Genomic DNA, 6,910 nt, shown 5'->3' with positions numbered 1-6,910 from the left:
TACTCTGTGTTACTGATAATATGTAAACATAATACCTATTTTATGGACAGAAAAAGTTAAATATTTAAAACTTGGGTTTTTAAGGAACTGCCTTTCTGGTACAGAATGAGAATCTTACTGAAAACATGGTAAAAACTACATTTTAAATTTTAAGGGATAAAAAGGAGTAATTATTTCCCCTTAAGATTGTCATACTGGCTTTAGAGAAACTGAGAGGTGTTAAGAATAGTATGGTTTGGCTTTTATTATTTAAAAGATGTCTTACCTTCACTGGTTACTTATTCCAGAGCTTCTTGAACTGATACGAGTTGAATGGCAAAAGTCATTTTAAACCATTTTTAAGCTATAAAAGAATCAGAAGAGGTTAGCTTTTTTTCCTTTCTGAATTGGTGGGTTTTGTGTGCTTTTATATTAAAATATGAATGAATAAGAGTGCTTAACATTAATTTGCATTTATGCCATTTTCTTTACAAAGTGCTTTAATGTAAACTCATCTACCAATGTAGACTAACTCTTAGTCTACTAAGTTTAATGTTAATTTAATGACTAACTCATCTACCAATTAACCCTATAGATAACTTTTCTGGGTATTTTCCCCATTTTACATTAGAGAGTATTGAAACTTAAAAAGGACTCGTGATTTATCCAGTGATCCAAAGTGTGTATTTCATAAACACACACAGTGCGTGCATTGTTTAGGCATACGTTACTTTCCACAGTATCTCAAATGCCTTTTACGTGAATCCCATACTATCAAAAATTGGTGATAACCTAAAATGTAGTGCAATAATACAATAAGGCATTTATTTTCTTAGAGTTGATGGATTTTTAGATTTTTATTCAAGATCTTTTGTTTGTTTAGCTTTGCTTGGAAGATACTGATTTATTCTTTCATATTAAAGCAAATCCTGCCAAAGCACTAAATAGACCGTTTTGGGTTGGTTTTTTAGTGTAATATTAATACAGGTCCACAGGTGAATTGAGTCTGATTGTTCAGATGTAAGGATTGAACCTTATGTTATCAATCCTTGACACCATCCTTGATAACTTATGGCTATCAAGGATCAAACCATATGGTATCAATATTGTTATTCAGCATAAACAGAATTATTTCCCAATGCTTGATCTGAAATATTTTTAATGGTCTTACTTGAAACTTACATTCTTTCTGGGAGTGATGTTTTTATCATTTTTCCATGGAGACAGGTTCTCGCTCTGTTGCCCAGGCTGCAGTGCAGTGATGTGATCATAGCTCACTGCAGCCTGAAACTCCTGGGTTCAAGTGATCTCTGGCCTCAGCCTCCCAAGTAGTTGGAACTTCAGATACGTGCCACCACAACCAGCTAATTTATTTTTTAGAGATGAGGTCTCGCTATGTTGCCCAGTCTGGTCTCCTAGCCTCAAGTGATCTTCCCATCTCAGCCTTCAGTTGGAGATTTCTGATTTATGTTAATATAAGAAAGCTGTTGATAGTTTATCATAAAGGCATTTCCTTATATTGCTAATATAATTTTCTGAAAATTAGTGGTAAGATGTGACAATACATCAGCTGCATCCACAGGAAAGGGGAATTAGCAGTTCTGATTCTGGGTACTCTTGTTATGATCATAATTTACATAATATTTTCACAAAAATGGTCAGCTCACAGCTATGAAATGTAAATGATAGAAATCTTTAATCATGTATATGGATAGACTTGTTACTGTTTCCTTATCAAAGTGTCACTTTAGGGACAGCAATTGCCCCTTTAAATTAAGGATCACCACAATAATACTCTGCCATGTCATGGAATCAGCATGAAGCCCTGGATGCTATCCAAGATTCTGTTTCAGTTCTCATTTTGTATATTCTTGTTTGTGCTCTTGATTAAAATATCTCCTTATATATAGCTGGGAAGGGTTATTTATAAGTATTTTTTAAATCATTTTTATTGCATTCAAGTAATTCTTCAGGCCCAGAAGATGGGACAGTCACTACCCATATAGAACTGAACGGTTTTATCCCTAACTAACTCAAACTACAGCAGATCTAACATCTGAAAATGTTCCTCAGCCAGTTTGGAAGACTGGCCTTATTTCAGGACTACTGGGGCTCAAAGCTGTCACCAAGCAGAACTACACATAATTTCTTCATATACAGATCCTAGATCCAGGAAGGTATTAATAAGTTGCTGGAAAACATATTTTTACATTCTTAGAAATAAGAGCTTTTGGGAACAGTCAGAACCAGAATTTCTGCGAAGCCAAAAGAACTGTCTCCCAGCTTTTTTCTCTAGGAAGGCCTTGTAGTTTATGAAGGAAAGAGGACAGAAGGCAGGTGGCTATGTTCTGGGTGAATGGAGGGATTTTAATTGGTAGACGTTTTGCTGAGGGGCAATAGCCAATAGGGAGAGGGTGGAGAATGATGGGGTAATTGATGGAATGACGTACTTGAGGATCTGGGGACATCAGAGTCAGAGTTTATGAAGTTTACTTATTCTATAGACAGTTACTGTCCAACAACTGAGCTAGGTGCTGGGAATACAGTGGTGAGCTAAATCAAGTAAGGTCCCTACCCTCATGGACCTTAGGGAAATTCAGGGAATAAACTTCATTGTCTTTATCTGTCTCAAATCTTGAGTACAATACTTACTAATGCTAAATTTTTAAAGAATCTTTAACTTTATGAACAATTTGGGGGAAAAATCAGCTATGCATGTGCCAGTGAAGATGTATTCATTTTACGTTTATAATTTTACATGTTAACTTTTTTAAAGTTTTTTTAAAAAATTGAATATTTTCTCTGTAAGTTTAGAAATATTAAATATACACTGTGGGTGTACTGGTGCTGCAAGCAAATAGAGAAAGTATGTATCTCAAATAAATCAGAAGTCTGCAAAGAAGTTTGAAGACCATGGGTCCCCAAACACATTTTTCCTTGACATATTATTCAAGTCACAGAGTAGTTCCCTTCCAGGCATATTAAGCTTAAAAATAAGCTGTGTTTTTAAAATTGTAAAATACCACGATAAATCCATTTTTAGTAAGAATTACACCACTTTTGCAGGAGACAAATACATGCAGAATTAACACTTTAAAAATGCTGTAAGAAATGTAAAAAATATTTTAGTGGCTTTTGTAACAGTATTTTGTGAAGAAAGAATACCACAGAGTTTCTAGCCATAGAATCTCTAGAACAATTTACAGTCCAAGGAAGAACAGAATTAACTACACTGTTCATTATTACCGTCTATACCCAGCAATCTTGATCCCAATAAAATGGGGAGTGAGACAAAAAAGGAAGATGACAGCCAAAGTTTAGGCAGGAAGAGGGGGAAACATATCTCTGAAATCCTGTCTGATTTTATAAAACACACCACCCACAAATGAAAAAGCCATATTATTTTTATGAAGGCTGAACTTCTTTGTAAAAGTGAAAAAGGGCTTCAGCGACTTATTGCAAAGAAAACCATACCTTCAAAGAATGTTTGATGCCTTTCTTGATGGAAAAGGGAAGTAAAACCCAGGCCAAGTACAAATCCAACATCTCCCCCAAGACTGTTCTTACTGCATAATAACCCAGACCAAAGGAGGAGGTTATTTTTAAATTCACACTTGTACCCTCAAAGTTCATTTATAAAATACATGTTCATGGGAAAAAAAATTGTATTTGAAGAAATAATTTTAAGACAGATTGTTTTAAAACTGAAGGATTAACCTTAAAAAGTATCTGTTTGAAATAACTGATGTTGTTCTGCTAGTTTTTTATGGGAAAAAAACTAGCAGAAAAACATCAGTTATTTCAATAGATGCTTTGTGGTTTGGGGAGCCTTGTAGTCTTCATTTTTGTTTCCACAGATAGACTGGAACAGGGATCAGCAAACTTTCTCTAAAGGGCCAGATGGTGAGTATTTTGGGCTTTATGAGCTATACAGTTTCTGTCACTACTCTGGTTTCCTAACATGAAACCTGTACTGAAGGCAGGTAGCCTACCTTACTTGGTGTCCAAATGGAAATACGCCCTTTCTTCCTGCAAGGTTTCTCTACAGGGCCCTCTACTGAGAAAACTTCTCAGAGCCGAATTTGAAGTTTTAATTTGGAGCTCAGAACCAATAAATTCATAACTGGCACACATGAATCCAAAGAAAACTCAGTGGTCTTTACTTCTACTATCACAACGTTTTAAAACAATTCTTAGCACAGGTTCCTTTGGCAAAAACAAATGGAATATTTCTCAAGCCCCTTTTGGCAGGGGCTACTAGCTAGTACTGTTAGCTTACGTGTGCTAGCTAATATAACTGTGTGTGTCACTTTTCTTGAAAAATCTCAAAGGAACTTTAATTAACTGGCAAGCTCCACAACAGAAGTATGTTAAATAGAACAAAGCTAAGAACTAGGAAGTAAGCAAAAATGCTCCAAGAAACTGGCAGAGACAATGGTACTCACCAAAATATTTCATCTTCTCTTCTATATTTCCTGGGCTGCTTTGCAGTTAGATTAAGCCTGAGCTAGTTCTAGTGGATGGGCGGAAGCAAAAAAGAGGTTGTGAGTTCTCTGTGCCCTTGTTCCCTGCTGGAAGAGACAAGAGATAGTTTTGTATGGCTGGTGAGTGGTATAAAGAATGGCAGAAGAACAGGCTGGAATCTGTAAAGCTATAAATTTTATAGACTTCATTTAAGGACTACTCTTATGACAGTTTTGCAACACAGAGGTTTCATCTGGACTGTTTGCTCTTGCTAGAACACTCTGTATATCAAGGGTTTTGTGAGGAGATAACCTTAATCATGTTGTAAAAGGTCCAGTGACACTCTTTCCCCAGCAATGGATGCATGCTCATATTATATTTGGACAACTAAGAGGTCTGCCCTCCTAACGGCCTCTTTATGCTTTTCTACCCTGCTGTATGCCTCCAGAGGCTAAACTGTAGATAGGGCATCAATGGGCTTTCTTTTGTCTTCCATTTGGGCTGGGCAATGGGAAACAGGATATTGGAAGAAGGGAGGAAAGTGAGGTCATGGTATTTACCTAATATATACGTTTAAATAAATATAAGTAATATGCATATATAGATATAAAAAATTTAAAGCATGATTTATTATGAGGAACACCTGGAATACCATGTTCAAGAAACAAGGACATTCTTACCCTATGTGAAGACATGGACAAAAAGATACATTCAAGACAGAAAGTTACTTGATAAACATGAAAATGAGGATTTTGTTAGCGGATATGGATGCTTAAAATATATAAATGTGTAACTGAACTACTCGAAGACAGTAGCTCCCTCTTTTGCATGATGCTTGGACACTGCCAACATTTGCCTTGAGATGTATTTGTCTACTTCCACCGCTGAGCAACCACTCTTCCGGGTGTCACATTATTTTTTAAGCTAATGAGCAAGGGAAAAGCAGCCCATGACAGACAGCAACTGACCTGGACTATCAGCTAGGCTGTGCTGTTGCTAGCAGTTGGCCTGACACAGCTACACTGTGGTGATCTGTTGAACATAAACAATTCACAGAACACTAACACAAGACAAGGCTGTGAAAAATCAAATTAAAAAAAGACCATTCTGTAATCATGTCTGAACAGAAACAAAAACATGAACATTGTCCAAACAACAAAAATGAACAAAAACCCGCTATCCTGACTAATATGCATTAGCATATTTAGCATATTTACCAATTACAGCTTTAGTTTCACTTCATTCTGCACATTACAGCATTCCTTGCACCCTACTTCCTGACAGGATGCAATTCTGAGCAAAGCCCCCAAATCAACTAACACAAACCCAAATCCTGTAATACACCCTAACAGCCTCTTACTGAGACACCCCACATTTCCCCATGGAATGTGTTCCCCCTTGCTGCAAAGATAAATAAATCCAAGTTGTTCAGCTACAAGTATGTTCCTGATGGTCTTGGGCTGGAGGACACAGACAAAAATACAGGTTTGGCCAAAGCTCTCATTGCTTGCACCAGGACTCTCAACGCAGTGCACACATCTGAGACTTCTTGTGACTTAATGTTTATGAGGCGCCACTTGCTCATGGCTGGGAAGTAAGTTCACATTGAACTGAGTTCCTATATTCTGTTGAATCACTTCAGTGTTGACTTTATGTGTTTCCCTAGGAAGACGGTCTCTTGGAATTTTTTAAATTATCCAATCAGATTTATATTCTTTCATCAAACCATTTTTAGTCTTCTATTCCTTGCTTCTACTGCTTGCTTAATATTTAGTGTTGTCCACAGGGAAAGTTATAAACATAGTTCCGATAAATCTGTTTGCAAGTGACCTCCAAGTGCTGACGAGTTCAGAAGGTCTCCAGACCAGAGATCTTAGGATAAATTTTGCCTGGGGTTACCATTTCCAAACCTGATTAAGATGTCTTCCTCAGTCTTGTCTATGTGCGCCTGAGAACTGGACTATTTTGTTTTGTCTGCCTAGACTAATAGCTGGCGCACGGCCAAACTCTGGGGGTTAGAGGTTACACATCTTTACATACCACTGCATTTCTCCTAGTCTTCACAATTTAAAACTGCACTTCTTTCAGGCCAAACACATGCTTTCTTCATGATGTCTCACCACAAGGCTAATCTGTACACTTCCATCTCTAATACGCACCATTTCATCAGGGATATTTAGGAATTGTAGTGGTCACTTGGGCTTTTGACATGAAACAGACAGTTCATTTGAGAAGTACTTTAAAACAGAAAGCAAATAAACTCCCATGAGCAGATGGCTTGTTTGTCTAAAAGAAAGATAATTTTGTTGAATATAGGGTTCATCTCTCCTTTGATTCCATACTTTGGGGTTAAGCAAAGCTGGCTTTTTTATTTCACGGCTTGATAAAATTATCAAGGATCTATGAGCGTGGTAACTCTTGCTTACAATCCCAACACTTTAGGAGGCAGAGGCGGAAAGATCAGTTA

The sequence above is a fragment of the Gorilla gorilla genome, chromosome 10, assembly GCF_029281585.2.
Source record: "Gorilla gorilla gorilla isolate KB3781 chromosome 10, NHGRI_mGorGor1-v2.1_pri, whole genome shotgun sequence".
Taxonomy (NCBI): domain Eukaryota; kingdom Metazoa; phylum Chordata; class Mammalia; order Primates; family Hominidae; genus Gorilla; species Gorilla gorilla.
The sequence above is the reverse complement of the archived record's forward strand: the minus strand, read 5'-3'. Positions refer to the sequence as shown.